This window comes from Hyla sarda, unplaced genomic scaffold, assembly GCF_029499605.1.
Source record: "Hyla sarda isolate aHylSar1 unplaced genomic scaffold, aHylSar1.hap1 scaffold_416, whole genome shotgun sequence".
NCBI classification, from domain to species: domain Eukaryota; kingdom Metazoa; phylum Chordata; class Amphibia; order Anura; family Hylidae; genus Hyla; species Hyla sarda.
The window spans coordinates 512-18,032 of record NW_026610431.1 but is presented as its reverse complement, the minus strand read 5'-3'; the positions used below and the strand labels follow the sequence as shown (position 1 = coordinate 18,032).

General features: G+C 46.4%; 8 non-coding genes across 8 annotated transcripts; all 8 read right to left on the bottom strand.

The window, feature by feature from the left end:
• Positions 1-725: 725 nt before the first annotated feature.
• Positions 726-916, bottom strand: LOC130333765 (U2 spliceosomal RNA). Its single transcript, XR_008875876.1, has one exon. It is a non-coding gene; the product is annotated as a U2 spliceosomal RNA (small nuclear RNA).
• Positions 917-3,007: 2,091 nt separating this feature from the next.
• On the bottom strand, positions 3,008-3,198 carry LOC130333753 (U2 spliceosomal RNA). The gene has a single exon (XR_008875875.1). It is a non-coding gene; the product is annotated as a U2 spliceosomal RNA (small nuclear RNA).
• A 2,086-nt stretch (positions 3,199-5,284) lies between these two features.
• Positions 5,285-5,475, bottom strand: LOC130333741 (U2 spliceosomal RNA). The gene has a single exon (XR_008875874.1). It is a non-coding gene; the product is annotated as a U2 spliceosomal RNA (small nuclear RNA).
• A 2,091-nt stretch (positions 5,476-7,566) lies between these two features.
• LOC130333864 (U2 spliceosomal RNA) lies at positions 7,567-7,757 on the bottom strand. Its single transcript, XR_008875917.1, has one exon. It is a non-coding gene; the product is annotated as a U2 spliceosomal RNA (small nuclear RNA).
• A 2,096-nt stretch (positions 7,758-9,853) lies between these two features.
• On the bottom strand, positions 9,854-10,044 carry LOC130333852 (U2 spliceosomal RNA). Its single transcript, XR_008875906.1, has one exon. It is a non-coding gene; the product is annotated as a U2 spliceosomal RNA (small nuclear RNA).
• Positions 10,045-12,136: 2,092 nt separating this feature from the next.
• LOC130333840 (U2 spliceosomal RNA) lies at positions 12,137-12,327 on the bottom strand. Its single transcript, XR_008875895.1, has one exon. It is a non-coding gene; the product is annotated as a U2 spliceosomal RNA (small nuclear RNA).
• Positions 12,328-14,422: 2,095 nt separating this feature from the next.
• Positions 14,423-14,613, bottom strand: LOC130333827 (U2 spliceosomal RNA). The gene has a single exon (XR_008875884.1). It is a non-coding gene; the product is annotated as a U2 spliceosomal RNA (small nuclear RNA).
• Positions 14,614-16,702: 2,089 nt separating this feature from the next.
• On the bottom strand, positions 16,703-16,893 carry LOC130333734 (U2 spliceosomal RNA). The gene has a single exon (XR_008875873.1). It is a non-coding gene; the product is annotated as a U2 spliceosomal RNA (small nuclear RNA).
• Between the last annotated feature and the right edge of the window lie 628 nt (positions 16,894-17,521).

The following is a 17,521-nucleotide window of genomic DNA, read 5'->3' as shown; positions in this document are numbered from 1 at the left end:
AAAGTCTGTGCACAGAATTTAGCAAGGGCCTCGCACCTTCTGATGCATCAGGTAGGTGCACAATAGCATAGCCTAACCCTCTGTACTTTGGTCTATATTGATGCGGGACATAGACAGCCAGCTGATGACCAATCCATTAGTGCAATGGATGGCTGGAAGCATTTGTCTTTGCCTTTGCAATACCACAGAAGCAATGCATGGTCAATGTACAGCAATGACACACCTGTGTGAACAGCCAGGAGACCCCCCCCCCCCCCCCATGTTATGTTACATAGTTACATAGTTAGTACGGTCGAAAAAAGACATATGTCCATCAAGTTCAACCAGGGAATTAAGGGGTAGGGGTGTGGCGCGATATTGGGGAAGGGATGAGATTTTATATTTCTTCATAAGCATTAATCTTATTTTGTCAATTAGGAACATTCAGCACCCACCCGCTATCAAGGCAGCTGCCTATCATGTCATGCCCTACCTGCACAGGTGTGCTGGCTACTCAAATGATCCAATTAAGGAGGCCATTTAGTCAGCAGCAGCAGAAGTCCTGTGCCTGGACGCTCCAACAGCGGCCAGACACAAGCAGAAGCAGAAGCAGCAGAAGCAGCAGCAGCACCACCTTTTGTTTTTTGGCTGCAGCAGCAGCAGCAAGGCCCACAGGGCTGGCTAGCTGGCTAGCCAGCAAGCAGGTAGCAATGAAAGTAGGAATCTTTCTTTTTAACCCTGTAAGGGGGTGGTGCACTGTACCCGAAGATACTGCCATATCGGGTCAATGCATAGGGCGACGGAAGCAAGCTTCGAAATCGGCCCCCGTTCTCAAAAATCCATTTAATATATGGTCCCCAGATAGGGGACGTATCAGATATTAAACTGATAAGAACAGATACTACACTTGATCTTAGCCAAAAGGCCGAGAAGCGATAACCGTGAAAGGGGCGGGCCCAACAAGGTGCCCTTCATGGGCACTATCACTGCTTGCTGTCAGGGAGGCTGCCAGACAATTTTCCATGCACACTCTGGGCTGGGGGGCAGTCAACCACCAGTACACACAGCAGAACCTAAACCCATACCATTATTGCTAAGCAGCAAGACAGGGGCCCATTGCACTCCCACGGGGCCTTTTTAAATGCAATCCATAACCCGGATTTGCCAGGAACCCTTCTTACTCCTCCTACTTGCATGTGACACTGGGCTTAGGATCTGCATAGGAAACACACACACAAGCACACACCTACCTTTGTTGCCTGCAGATGCCTCCTTGGCTGTCCCCAAACGGTATCAAACCAACACCCACGGGAAGCTGTAAGCATAGAGGACATGCCTGCACCCCATTGGACTTACCTGTGTGGGTTAAACCCGGGTTATTTGACAACCTATGGCGGTGATGGTTCTGCTCAGGCAGAGCAGTGCTGATGCTCCTCATAAAGCTGTCGCTGCTGTGAAGGTTCTAGGTGACATCACAAATCCCTATGGTTACATACACAACAAAGCTGGGTTGTTGTTGTTTACACTCTGCAAGGCCTGTGGAAGTGAGTGACATCATAGCACTGTAGTTCTGAGGGTTCTAGATGGATGCAACAATCTCCTGTTGCTTCTATGAAGGCCATAATAGACGACATCACCAAACAGCTCCATAGTCACATACACAGCAAAGGAGAGATGTTGTTTACACCTAGTGATGTCAGTGGTATTGAGTGACATCACAGCACAGTGCTAAGGCTCCTGGGCCTGGACACAGCAGCGGCTGCAATATCTCAACGGAGAATACGTTTATATATATGTGTGTGTGTGCGCGTATATATATATATATATATATATATATATATATATATATATATTTCTCCGCCGAAATCACTTTTAAACCCATTTCCACCTTTTTTTCCCTTCTCTTCCTCTTACTTTTTTTTCACGTTTTTTTACGTTTTTCTCCTTTTCGCCTCTTTTCTGGGCGTATTATTCTTCTTTTTCTTCTTTTTTTTCGTCTAATGCATACCCCATCAGTGCAGCAATGCTTATTCAATACCGCCAGCAGATGGAGACACTGGGGGATAATTTTCTAAGGATTTATACTGATTTTTCCTGTCTGAATTTGTCGCACAGAAAGTTGCAGGCCAAATATGTGTGACATTTCTGCGACTTTAGCTTCTAGAGCATTTTTACAACATTATACATAGGTGCTGAATACATAAAAAGCGACTGTTCAGCGACAGACAAGTCGCATCGGCTGAAAGTAGGCCAGAATGTCAGTCCATGTTGGAGCAGGTTTAGATACAGTCTAAAGTATAGATCTCAAAGTCTGTGCACAGAATTTAGCAAGGGCCTCGCACCTTCTGATGCATCAGGTAGGTGCACAATAGCATAGCCTAACCCTCTGTACTTTGGTCTATATTGATGCGGGACATAGACAGCCAGCTGATGACCAATCCATTAGTGCAATGGATGGCTGGAAGCATTTGTCTTTGCCTTTGCAATACCACAGAAGCAATGCATGGTCAATGTACAGCAATGACACACCTGTGTGAACAGCCAGGAGACCCCCCCCCCCCCCCCATGTTATGTTACATAGTTACATAGTTAGTACGGTCGAAAAAAGACATATGTCCATCAAGTTCAACCAGGGAATTAAGGGGTAGGGGTGTGGCGCGATATTGGGGAAGGGATGAGATTTTATATTTCTTCATAAGCATTAATCTTATTTTGTCAATTAGGAACATTCAGCACCCACCCGCTATCAAGGCAGCTGCCTATCATGTCATGCCCTACCTGCACAGGTGTGCTGGCTACTCAAATGATCCAATTAAGGAGGCCATTTAGTCAGCAGCAGCAGAAGTCCTGTGCCTGGACGCTCCAACAGCGGCCAGACACAAGCAGAAGCAGAAGCAGCAGAAGCAGCAGCAGCACCACCTTTTGTTTTTTGGCTGCAGCAGCAGCAAGGCCCACAGGGCTGGCTAGCTGGCTAGCCAGCAAGCAGGTAGCAATGAAAGTAGGAATCTTTCTTTTTAACCCTGTAAGGGGGTGGTGCACTGTACCCGAAGATACTGCCATATCGGGTCAATGCATAGGGCGACGGAAGCAAGCTTCGAAATCGGCCCCCGTTCTCAAAAATCCATTTAATATATGGTCCCCAGATAGGGGACGTATCAGATATTAAACTGATAAGAACAGATACTACACTTGATCTTAGCCAAAAGGCCGAGAAGCGATAACCGTGAAAGGGGCGGGCCCAACAAGGTGCCCTACATGGGCACTATCACTGCTTGCTGTCAGGGAGGCTGCCAGACAATTTTCCATGCACACTCTGGGCTGGGGGGCAGTCAACCACCAGTACACACAGCAGAACCTAAACCCATACCATTATTGCTAAGCAGCAAGACAGGGGCCCATTGCACTCCCACGGGGCCTTTTTAAATGCAATCCATAACCCGGATTTGCCAGGAACCCTTCTTACTCCTCCTACTTGCATGTGACACTGGGCTTAGGATCTGCATAGGAAACACACACACAAGCACACACCTACCTTTGTTGCCTGCAGATGCCTCCTTGGCTGTCCCCAAACGGTATCAAACCAACACCCACGGGAAGCTGTAAGCATAGAGGACATGCCTGCACCCCATTGGACTTACCTGTGTGGGTTAAACCCGGGTTATTTGACAACCTATGGCGGTGATGGTTCTGCTCAGGCAGAGCAGTGCTGATGCTCCTCATAAAGCTGTCACTGCTGTGAAGGTTCTAGGTGACATCACAAATCCCTATGGTTACATACACAACAAAGCTGGGTTGTTGTTGTTTACACTCTGCAAGGCCTGTGGAAGTGAGTGACATCATAGCACTGTAGTTCTGAGGGTTCTAGATGGATGCAACAATCTCCTGTTGCTTCTATGAAGGCCATAATAGACGACATCACCAAACAGCTCCATAGTCACATACACAGCAAAGGAGAGATGTTGTTTACACCTAGTGATGTCAGTGGTATTGAGTGACATCACAGCACAGTGCTAAGGCTCCTGGGCCTGGACACAGCAGCGGCTGCAATATCTCAACGGAGAATACGTTTATATATATGTGTGTGTGTGCGCGTATATATATATATATATATATATATATATATATATATATTTCTCCGCCGAAATCACTTTTAAACCCATTTCCACCTTTTTTTCCCTTCTCTTCCTCTTACTTTTTTTTCACGTTTTTTTACGTTTTTCTCCTTTTCGCCTCTTTTCTGGGCGTATTATTCTTCTTTTTCTTCTTTTTTTTCGTCTAATGCATACCCCATCAGTGCAGCAATGCTTATTCAATACCGCCAGCAGATGGAGACACTGGGGGATAATTTTCTAAGGATTTATACTGATTTTTCCTGTCTGAATTTGTCGCACAGAAAGTTGCAGGCCAAATATGTGTGACATTTCTGCGACTTTAGCTTCTAGAGCATTTTTACAACATTATACATAGGTGCTGAATACATAAAAAGCGACTGTTCAGCGACAGACAAGTCGCATCGGCTGAAAGTAGGCCAGAATGTCAGTCCATGTTGGAGCAGGTTTAGATACAGTCTAAAGTATAGATCTCAAAGTCTGTGCACAGAATTTAGCAAGGGCCTCGCACCTTCTGATGCATCAGGTAGGTGCACAATAGCATAGCCTAACCCTCTGTACTTTGGTCTATATTGATGCGGGACATAGACAGCCAGCTGATGACCAATCCATTAGTGCAATGGATGGCTGGAAGCATTTGTCTTTGCCTTTGCAATACCACAGAAGCAATGCATGGTCAATGTACAGCAATGACACACCTGTGTGAACAGCCAGGAGACCCCCCCCCCCCCCCATGTTATGTTACATAGTTACATAGTTAGTACGGTCGAAAAAAGACATATGTCCATCAAGTTCAACCAGGGAATTAAGGGGTAGGGGTGTGGCGCGATATTGGGGAAGGGATGAGATTTTATATTTCTTCATAAGCATTAATCTTATTTTGTCAATTAGGAACATTCAGCACCCACCCGCTATCAAGGCAGCTGCCTATCATGTCATGCCCTACCTGCACAGGTGTGCTGGCTACTCAAATGATCCAATTAAGGAGGCCATTTAGTCAGCAGCAGCAGAAGTCCTGTGCCTGGACGCTCCAACAGCGGCCAGACACAAGCAGAAGCAGAAGCACCAGAAGCAGCAGCAGCACCACCTTTTGTTTTTTGGCTGCAGCAGCAGCAAGGCCCACAGGGCTGGCTAGCTGGCTAGCCAGCAAGCAGGTAGCAATGAAAGTAGGAATCTTTCTTTTTAACCCTGTAAGGGGGTGGTGCACTGTACCCGAAGATACTGCCATATCGGGTCAATGCATAGGGCGACGGAAGCAAGCTTCGAAATCGGCCCCCGTTCTCAAAAATCCATTTAATATATGGTCCCCAGATAGGGGACGTATCAGATATTAAACTGATAAGAACAGATACTACACTTGATCTTAGCCAAAAGGCCGAGAAGCGATAACCGTGGAAAGGGGCGGGCCCAACAAGGTGCCCTTCATGGGCACTATCACTGCTTGCTGTCAGGGAGGCTGCCAGACAATTTTCCATGCACACTCTGGGCTGGGGGGCAGTCAACCACCAGTACACACAGCAGAACCTAAACCCATACCATTATTGCTAAGCAGCAAGACAGGGGCCCATTGCACTCCCACGGGGCCTTTTTAAATGCAATCCATAACCCGGATTTGCCAGGAACCCTTCTTACTCCTCCTACTTGCATGTGACACTGGGCTTAGGATCTGCATAGGAAACACACACACAAGCACACACCTACCTTTGTTGCCTGCAGATGCCTCCTTGGCTGTCCCCAAACGGTATCAAACCAACACCCACGGGAAGCTGTAAGCATAGAGGACATGCCTGCACCCCATTGGACTTACCTGTGTGGGTTAAACCCGGGTTATTTGACAACCTATGGCGGTGATGGTTCTGCTCAGGCAGAGCAGTGCTGATGCTCCTCATAAAGCTGTCGCTGCTGTGAAGGTTCTAGGTGACATCACAAATCCCTATGGTTACATACACAACAAAGCTGGGTTGTTGTTGTTTACACTCTGCAAGGCCTGTGGAAGTGAGTGACATCATAGCACTGTAGTTCTGAGGGTTCTAGATGGATGCAACAATCTCCTGTTGCTTCTATGAAGGCCATAATAGACGACATCACCAAACAGCTCCATAGTCACATACACAGCAAAGGAGAGATGTTGTTTACACCTAGTGATGTCAGTGGTATTGAGTGACATCACAGCACAGTGCTAAGGCTCCTGGGCCTGGACACAGCAGCGGCTGCAATATCTCAACGGAGAATACGTTTATATATATGTGTGTGTGTGCGCGTATATATATATATATATATATATATATATATATATATATATATTTCTCCGCCGAAATCACTTTTAAACCCATTTCCACCTTTTTTTCCCTTCTCTTCCTCTTACTTTTTTTTCACGTTTTTTTACGTTTTTCTCCTTTTCGCCTCTTTTCTGGGCGTATTATTCTTCTTTTTCTTCTTTTTTTTCGTCTAATGCATACCCCATCAGTGCAGCAATGCTTATTCAATACCGCCAGCAGATGGAGACACTGGGGGATAATTTTCTAAGGATTTATACTGATTTTTCCTGTCTGAATTTGTCGCACAGAAAGTTGCAGGCCAAATATGTGTGACATTTCTGCGACTTTAGCTTCTAGAGCATTTTTACAACATTATACATAGGTGCTGAATACATAAAAAGCGACTGTTCAGCGACAGACAAGTCGCATCGGCTGAAAGTAGGCCAGAATGTCAGTCCATGTTGGAGCAGGTTTAGATACAGTCTAAAGTATAGATCTCAAAGTCTGTGCACAGAATTTAGCAAGGGCCTCGCACCTTCTGATGCATCAGGTAGGTGCACAATAGCATAGCCTAACCCTCTGTACTTTGGTCTATATTGATGCGGGACATAGACAGCCAGCTGATGACCAATCCATTAGTGCAATGGATGGCTGGAAGCATTTGTCTTTGCCTTTGCAATACCACAGAAGCAATGCATGGTCAATGTACAGCAATGACACACCTGTGTGAACAGCCAGGAGACCCCCCCCCCCCCCCATGTTATGTTACATAGTTACATAGTTAGTACGGTCGAAAAAAGACATATGTCCATCAAGTTCAACCAGGGAATTAAGGGGTAGGGGTGTGGCGCGATATTGGGGAAGGGATGAGATTTTATATTTCTTCATAAGCATTAATCTTATTTTGTCAATTAGGAACATTCAGCACCCACCCGCTATCAAGGCAGCTGCCTATCATGTCATGCCCTACCTGCACAGGTGTGCTGGCTACTCAAATGATCCAATTAAGGAGGCCATTTAGTCAGCAGCAGCAGAAGTCCTGTGCCTGGACGCTCCAACAGCGGCCAGACACAAGCAGAAGCAGAAGCAGCAGAAGCAGCAGCAGCACCACCTTTTGTTTTTTGGCTGCAGCAGCAGCAAGGCCCACAGGGCTGGCTAGCTGGCTAGCCAGCAAGCAGGTAGCAATGAAAGTAGGAATCTTTCTTTTTAACCCTGTAAGGGGGTGGTGCACTGTACCCGAAGATACTGCCATATCGGGTCAATGCATAGGGCGACGGAAGCAAGCTTCGAAATCGGCCCCCGTTCTCAAAAATCCATTTAATATATGGTCCCCAGATAGGGGACGTATCAGATATTAAACTGATAAGAACAGATACTACACTTGATCTTAGCCAAAAGGCCGAGAAGCGATAACCGTGAAAGGGGCGGGCCCAACAAGGTGCCCTTCATGGGCACTATCACTGCTTGCTGTCAGGGAGGCTGCCAGACAATTTTCCATGCACACTCTGGGCTGGGGGGCAGTCAACCACCAGTACACACAGCAGAACCTAAACCCATACCATTATTGCTAAGCAGCAAGACAGGGGCCCATTGCACTCCCACGGGGCCTTTTTAAATGCAATCCATAACCCGGATTTGCCAGGAACCCTTCTTACTCCTCCTACTTGCATGTGACACTGGGCTTAGGATCTGCATAGGAAACACACACACAAGCACACACCTACCTTTGTTGCCTGCAGATGCCTCCTTGGCTGTCCCCAAACGGTATCAAACCAACACCCACGGGAAGCTGTAAGCATAGAGGACATGCCTGCACCCCATTGGACTTACCTGTGTGGGTTAAACCCGGGTTATTTGACAACCTATGGCGGTGATGGTTCTGCTCAGGCAGAGCAGTGCTGATGCTCCTCATAAAGCTGTCGCTGCTGTGAAGGTTCTAGGTGACATCACAAATCCCTATGGTTACATACACAACAAAGCTGGGTTGTTGTTGTTTACACTCTGCAAGGCCTGTGGAAGTGAGTGACATCATAGCACTGTAGTTCTGAGGGTTCTAGATGGATGCAACAATCTCCTGTTGCTTCTATGAAGGCCATAATAGACGACATCACCAAACAGCTCCATAGTCACATACACAGCAAAGGAGAGATGTTGTTTACACCTAGTGATGTCAGTGGTATTGAGTGACATCACAGCACAGTGCTAAGGCTCCTGGGCCTGGACACAGCAGCGGCTGCAATATCTCAACGGAGAATACGTTTATATATATGTGTGTGTGTGCGCGTATATATATATATATATATATATATATATATATATATATATATATATATTTCTCCGCCGAAATCACTTTTAAACCCATTTCCACCTTTTTTTCCCTTCTCTTCCTCTTACTTTTTTTTCACGTTTTTTTACGTTTTTCTCCTTTTCGCCTCTTTTCTGGGCGTATTATTCTTCTTTTTCTTCTTTTTTTTCGTCTAATGCATACCCCATCAGTGCAGCAATGCTTATTCAATACCGCCAGCAGATGGAGACACTGGGGGATAATTTTCTAAGGATTTATACTGATTTTTCCTGTCTGAATTTGTCGCACAGAAAGTTGCAGGCCAAATATGTGTGACATTTCTGCGACTTTAGCTTCTAGAGCATTTTTACAACATTATACATAGGTGCTGAATACATAAAAAGCGACTGTTCAGCGACAGACAAGTCGCATCGGCTGAAAGTAGGCCAGAATGTCAGTCCATGTTGGAGCAGGTTTAGATACAGTCTAAAGTATAGATCTCAAAGTCTGTGCACAGAATTTAGCAAGGGCCTCGCACCTTCTGATGCATCAGGTAGGTGCACAATAGCATAGCCTAACCCTCTGTACTTTGGTCTATATTGATGCGGGACATAGACAGCCAGCTGATGACCAATCCATTAGTGCAATGGATGGCTGGAAGCATTTGTCTTTGCCTTTGCAATACCACAGAAGCAATGCATGGTCAATGTACAGCAATGACACACCTGTGTGAACAGCCAGGAGACCCCCCCCCCCCCCCATGTTATGTTACATAGTTACATAGTTAGTACGGTCGAAAAAAGACATATGTCCATCAAGTTCAACCAGGGAATTAAGGGGTAGGGGTGTGGCGCGATATTGGGGAAGGGATGAGATTTTATATTTCTTCATAAGCATTAATCTTATTTTGTCAATTAGGAACATTCAGCACCCACCCGCTATCAAGGCAGCTGCCTATCATGTCATGCCCTACCTGCACAGGTGTGCTGGCTACTCAAATGATCCAATTAAGGAGGCCATTTAGTCAGCAGCAGCAGAAGTCCTGTGCCTGGACGCTCCAACAGCGGCCAGACACAAGCAGAAGCAGAAGCACCAGAAGCAGCAGCAGCACCACCTTTTGTTTTTTGGCTGCAGCAGCAGCAAGGCCCACAGGGCTGGCTAGCTGGCTAGCCAGCAAGCAGGTAGCAATGAAAGTAGGAATCTTTCTTTTTAACCCTGTAAGGGGGTGGTGCACTGTACCCGAAGATACTGCCATATCGGGTCAATGCATAGGGCGACGGAAGCAAGCTTCGAAATCGGCCCCCGTTCTCAAAAATCCATTTAATATATGGTCCCCAGATAGGGGACGTATCAGATATTAAACTGATAAGAACAGATACTACACTTGATCTTAGCCAAAAGGCCGAGAAGCGATAACCGTGAAAGGGGCGGGCCCAACAAGGTGCCCTTCATGGGCACTATCACTGCTTGCTGTCAGGGAGGCTGCCAGACAATTTTCCATGCACACTCTGGGCTGGGGGGCAGTCAACCACCAGTACACACAGCAGAACCTAAACCCATACCATTATTGCTAAGCAGCAAGACAGGGGCCCATTGCACTCCCACGGGGCCTTTTTAAATGCAATCCATAACCCGGATTTGCCAGGAACCCTTCTTACTCCTCCTACTTGCATGTGACACTGGGCTTAGGATCTGCATAGGAAACACACACACAAGCACACACCTACCTTTGTTGCCTGCAGATGCCTCCTTGGCTGTCCCCAAACGGTATCAAACCAACACCCACGGGAAGCTGTAAGCATAGAGGACATGCCTGCACCCCATTGGACTTACCTGTGTGGGTTAAACCCGGGTTATTTGACAACCTATGGCGGTGATGGTTCTGCTCAGGCAGAGCAGTGCTGATGCTCCTCATAAAGCTGTCGCTGCTGTGAAGGTTCTAGGTGACATCACAAATCCCTATGGTTACATACACAACAAAGCTGGGTTGTTGTTGTTTACACTCTGCAAGGCCTGTGGAAGTGAGTGACATCATAGCACTGTAGTTCTGAGGGTTCTAGATGGATGCAACAATCTCCTGTTGCTTCTATGAAGGCCATAATAGACGACATCACCAAACAGCTCCATAGTCACATACACAGCAAAGGAGAGATGTTGTTTACACCTAGTGATGTCAGTGGTATTGAGTGACATCACAGCACAGTGCTAAGGCTCCTGGGCCTGGACACAGCAGCGGCTGCAATATCTCAACGGAGAATACGTTTATATATATGTGTGTGTGTGCGCGTATATATATATATATATATATATATATATATATATATATATATATTTCTCCGCCGAAATCACTTTTAAACCCATTTCCACCTTTTTTTCCCTTCTCTTCCTCTTACTTTTTTTTCACGTTTTTTTACGTTTTTCTCCTTTTCGCCTCTTTTCTGGGCGTATTATTCTTCTTTTTCTTCTTTTTTTTCGTCTAATGCATACCCCATCAGTGCAGCAATGCTTATTCAATACCGCCAGCAGATGGAGACACTGGGGGATAATTTTCTAAGGATTTATACTGATTTTTCCTGTCTGAATTTGTCGCACAGAAAGTTGCAGGCCAAATATGTGTGACATTTCTGCGACTTTAGCTTCTAGAGCATTTTTACAACATTATACATAGGTGCTGAATACATAAAAAGCGACTGTTCAGCGACAGACAAGTCGCATCGGCTGAAAGTAGGCCAGAATGTCAGTCCATGTTGGAGCAGGTTTAGATACAGTCTAAAGTATAGATCTCAAAGTCTGTGCACAGAATTTAGCAAGGGCCTCGCACCTTCTGATGCATCAGGTAGGTGCACAATAGCATAGCCTAACCCTCTGTACTTTGGTCTATATTGATGCGGGACATAGACAGCCAGCTGATGACCAATCCATTAGTGCAATGGATGGCTGGAAGCATTTGTCTTTGCCTTTGCAATACCACAGAAGCAATGCATGGTCAATGTACAGCAATGACACACCTGTGTGAACAGCCAGGAGACCCCCCCCCCCCCCCATGTTATGTTACATAGTTACATAGTTAGTACGGTCGAAAAAAGACATATGTCCATCAAGTTCAACCAGGGAATTAAGGGGTAGGGGTGTGGCGCGATATTGGGGAAGGGATGAGATTTTATATTTCTTCATAAGCATTAATCTTATTTTGTCAATTAGGAACATTCAGCACCCACCCGCTATCAAGGCAGCTGCCTATCATGTCATGCCCTACCTGCACAGGTGTGCTGGCTACTCAAATGATCCAATTAAGGAGGCCATTTAGTCAGCAGCAGCAGAAGTCCTGTGCCTGGACGCTCCAACAGCGGCCAGACACAAGCAGAAGCAGAAGCAGCAGAAGCAGCAGCAGCACCACCTTTTGTTTTTTGGCTGCAGCAGCAGCAAGGCCCACAGGGCTGGCTAGCTGGCTAGCCAGCAAGCAGGTAGCAATGAAAGTAGGAATCTTTCTTTTTAACCCTGTAAGGGGGTGGTGCACTGTACCCGAAGATACTGCCATATCGGGTCAATGCATAGGGCGACGGAAGCAAGCTTCGAAATCGGCCCCCGTTCTCAAAAATCCATTTAATATATGGTCCCCAGATAGGGGACGTATCAGATATTAAACTGATAAGAACAGATACTACACTTGATCTTAGCCAAAAGGCCGAGAAGCGATAACCGTGAAAGGGGCGGGCCCAACAAGGTGCCCTTCATGGGCACTATCACTGCTTGCTGTCAGGGAGGCTGCCAGACAATTTTCCATGCACACTCTGGGCTGGGGGGCAGTCAACCACCAGTACACACAGCAGAACCTAAACCCATACCATTATTGCTAAGCAGCAAGACAGGGGCCCATTGCACTCCCACGGGGCCTTTTTAAATGCAATCCATAACCCGGATTTGCCAGGAACCCTTCTTACTCCTCCTACTTGCATGTGACACTGGGCTTAGGATCTGCATAGGAAACACACACACAAGCACACACCTACCTTTGTTGCCTGCAGATGCCTCCTTGGCTGTCCCCAAACGGTATCAAACCAACACCCACGGGAAGCTGTAAGCATAGAGGACATGCCTGCACCCCATTGGACTTACCTGTGTGGGTTAAACCCGGGTTATTTGACAACCTATGGCGGTGATGGTTCTGCTCAGGCAGAGCAGTGCTGATGCTCCTCATAAAGCTGTCGCTGCTGTGAAGGTTCTAGGTGACATCACAAATCCCTATGGTTACATACACAACAAAGCTGGGTTGTTGTTGTTTACACTCTGCAAGGCCTGTGGAAGTGAGTGACATCATAGCACTGTAGTTCTGAGGGTTCTAGATGGATGCAACAATCTCCTGTTGCTTCTATGAAGGCCATAATAGACGACATCACCAAACAGCTCCATAGTCACATACACAGCAAAGGAGAGATGTTGTTTACACCTAGTGATGTCAGTGGTATTGAGTGACATCACAGCACAGTGCTAAGGCTCCTGGGCCTGGACACAGCAGCGGCTGCAATATCTCAACGGAGAATACGTTTATATATATGTGTGTGTGTGCGCGTATATATATATATATATATATATATATATATATATATATATATATATTCTCCGCCGAAATCACTTTTAAACCCATTTCCACCTTTTTTTCCCTTCTCTTCCTCTTACTTTTTTTTCACGTTTTTTTACGTTTTTCTCCTTTTCGCCTCTTTTCTGGGCGTATTATTCTTCTTTTTCTTCTTTTTTTTCGTCTAATGCATACCCCATCAGTGCAGCAATGCTTATTCAATACCGCCAGCAGATGGAGACACTGGGGGATAATTTTCTAAGGATTTATACTGATTTTTCCTGTCTGAATTTGTCGCACAGAAAGTTGCAGGCCAAATATGTGTGACATTTCTGCGACTTTAGCTTCTAGAGCATTTTTACAACATTATACATAGGTGCTGAATACATAAAAAGCGACTGTTCAGCGACAGACAAGTCGCATCGGCTGAAAGTAGGCCAGAATGTCAGTCCATGTTGGAGCAGGTTTAGATACAGTCTAAAGTATAGATCTCAAAGTCTGTGCACAGAATTTAGCAAGGGCCTCGCACCTTCTGATGCATCAGGTAGGTGCACAATAGCATAGCCTAACCCTCTGTACTTTGGTCTATATTGATGCGGGACATAGACAGCCAGCTGATGACCAATCCATTAGTGCAATGGATGGCTGGAAGCATTTGTCTTTGCCTTTGCAATACCACAGAAGCAATGCATGGTCAATGTACAGCAATGACACACCTGTGTGAACAGCCAGGAGACCCCCCCCCCCCCCCCCATGTTATGTTACATAGTTACATAGTTAGTACGGTCGAAAAAAGACATATGTCCATCAAGTTCAACCAGGGAATTAAGGGGTAGGGGTGTGGCGCGATATTGGGGAAGGGATGAGATTTTATATTTCTTCATAAGCATTAATCTTATTTTGTCAATTAGGAACATTCAGCACCCACCCGCTATCAAGGCAGCTGCCTATCATGTCATGCCCTACCTGCACAGGTGTGCTGGCTACTCAAATGATCCAATTAAGGAGGCCATTTAGTCAGCAGCAGCAGAAGTCCTGTGCCTGGACGCTCCAACAGCGGCCAGACACAAGCAGAAGCAGAAGCAGCAGAAGCAGCAGCAGCACCACCTTTTGTTTTTTGGCTGCAGCAGCAGCAAGGCCCACAGGGCTGGCTAGCTGGCTAGCCAGCAAGCAGGTAGCAATGAAAGTAGGAATCTTTCTTTTTAACCCTGTAAGGGGGTGGTGCACTGTACCCGAAGATACTGCCATATCGGGTCAATGCATAGGGCGACGGAAGCAAGCTTCGAAATCGGCCCCCGTTCTCAAAAATCCATTTAATATATGGTCCCCAGATAGGGGACGTATCAGATATTAAACTGATAAGAACAGATACTACACTTGATCTTAGCCAAAAGGCCGAGAAGCGATAACCGTGAAAGGGGCGGGCCCAACAAGGTGCCCTTCATGGGCACTATCACTGCTTGCTGTCAGGGAGGCTGCCAGACAATTTTCCATGCACACTCTGGGCTGGGGGGCAGTCAACCACCAGTACACACAGCAGAACCTAAACCCATACCATTATTGCTAAGCAGCAAGACAGGGGCCCATTGCACTCCCACGGGGCCTTTTTAAATGCAATCCATAACCCGGATTTGCCAGGAACCCTTCTTACTCCTCCTACTTGCATGTGACACTGGGCTTAGGATCTGCATAGGAAACACACACACAAGCACACACCTACCTTTGTTGCCTGCAGATGCCTCCTTGGCTGTCCCCAAACGGTATCAAACCAACACCCACGGGAAGCTGTAAGCATAGAGGACATGCCTGCACCCCATTGGACTTACCTGTGTGGGTTAAACCCGGGTTATTTGACAACCTATGGCGGTGATGGTTCTGCTCAGGCAGAGCAGTGCTGATGCTCCTCATAAAGCTGTCACTGCTGTGAAGGTTCTAGGTGACATCACAAATCCCTATGGTTACATACACAACAAAGCTGGGTTGTTGTTGTTTACACTCTGCAAGGCCTGTGGAAGTGAGTGACATCATAGCACTGTAGTTCTGAGGGTTCTAGATGGATGCAACAATCTCCTGTTGCTTCTATGAAGGCCATAATAGACGACATCACCAAACAGCTCCATAGTCACATACACAGCAAAGGAGAGATGTTGTTTACACCTAGTGATGTCAGTGGTATTGAGTGACATCACAGCACAGTGCTAAGGCTCCTGGGCCTGGACACAGCAGCGGCTGCAATATCTCAACGGAGAATACGTTTATATATATGTGTGTGTGTGCGCGTATATATATATATATATATATATATATATATATATATTCTCCGCCGAAATCACTTTTAAACCCATTTCCACCTTTTTTTCCCTTCTCTTCCTCTTACTTTTTTTTCACGTTTTTTTACGTTTTTCTCCTTTTCGCCTCTTTTCTGGGCGTATTATTCTTCTTTTTCTTCTTTTTTTTCGTCTAATGCATACCCCATCAGTGCAGCAATGCTTATTCAATACCGCCAGCAGATGGAGACACTGGGGGATAATTTTCTAAGGATTTATACTGATTTTTCCTGTCTGAATTTGTCGCACAGAAAGTTGCAGGCCAAATATGTGTGACATTTCTGCGACTTTAGCTTCTAGAGCATTTTTACAACATTATACATAGGTGCTGAATACATAAAAAGCGACTGTTCAGCGACAGACAAGTCGCATCGGCTGAAAGTAGGCCAGAATGTCAGTCCATGTTGGAGCAGGTTTAGATACAGTCTAAAGTATAGATCTCAAAGTCTGTGCACAGAATTTAGCAAGGGCCTCGCACCTTCTGATGCATCAGGTAGGTGCACAATAGCATAGCCTAACCCTCTGTACTTTGGTCTATATTGATGCGGGACATAGACAGCCAGCTGATGACCAATCCATTAGTGCAATGGATGGCTGGAAGCATTTGTCTTTGCCTTTGCAATACCACAGAAGCAATGCATGGTCAATGTACAGCAATGACACACCTGTGTGAACAGCCAGGAGACCCCCCCCCCCCCCCCCCCCCATGTTATGTTACATAGTTACATAGTTAGTACGGTCGAAAAAAGACATATGTCCATCAAGTTCAACCAGGGAATTAAGGGGTAGGGGTGTGGCGCGATATTGGGGAAGGGATGAGATTTTATATTTCTTCATAAGCATTAATCTTATTTTGTCAATTAGGAACATTCAGCACCCACCCGCTATCAAGGCAGCTGCCTATCATGTCATGCCCTACCTGCACAGGTGTGCTGGCTACTCAAATGATCCAATTAAGGAGGCCATTTAGTCAGCAGCAGCAGAAGTCCTGTGCCTGGACGCTCCAACAGCGGCCAGACACAAGCAGAAGCAGAAGCAGCAGAAGCAGCAGCAGCACCACCTTTTGTTTTTTGGCTGCAGCAGCAGCAAGGCCCACAGGGCTGGCTAGCTGGCTAGCCAGCAAGCAGGTAGCAATGAAAGTAGGAATCTTTCTTTTTAACCCTGTAAGGGGGTGGTGCACTGTACCCGAAGATACTGCCATATCGGGTCAATGCATAGGGCGACGGAAGCAAGCTTCGAAATCGGCCCCCGTTCTCAAAAATCCATTTAATATATGGTCCCCAGATAGGGGACGTATCAGATATTAAACTGATAAGAACAGATACTACACTTGATCTTAGCCAAAAGGCCGAGAAGCGATAACCGTGAAAGGGGCGGGCCCAACAAGGTGCCCTTCATGGGCACTATCACTGCTTGCTGTCAGGGAGGCTGCCAGACAATTTTCCATGCACACTCTGGGCTGGGGGGCAGTCAACCACCAGTACACACAGCAGAACCTAAACCCATACCATTATTGCTAAGCAGCAAGACAGGGGCCCATTGCACTCCCACGGGGCCTTTTTAAATGCAATCCATAACCCGGATTTGCCAGGAACCCTTCTTACTCCTCCTACTTGCATGTGACACTGGGCTTAGGATCTGCATAGGAAACACACACACAAGCACACACCTACCTTTGTTGCCTGCAGATGCCTCCTTGGCTGTCCCCAAACGGTATCAAACCAACACCCACGGGAAGCTGTAAGCATAGAGGACATGCCTGCACCCCATTGGACTTACCTGTGTGGGTTAAACCCGGGTTATTTGACAACCTATGGCGGTGATGGTTCTGCTCAGGCAGAGCAGTGCTGATGCTCCTCATAAAGCTGTCGCTGCTGTGAAGGTTCTAGGTGACATCACAAATCCCTATGGTTACATACACAACAAAGCTGGGTTGTTGTTGTTTACACTCTGCAAGGCCTGTGGAAGTGAGTGACATCATAGCACTG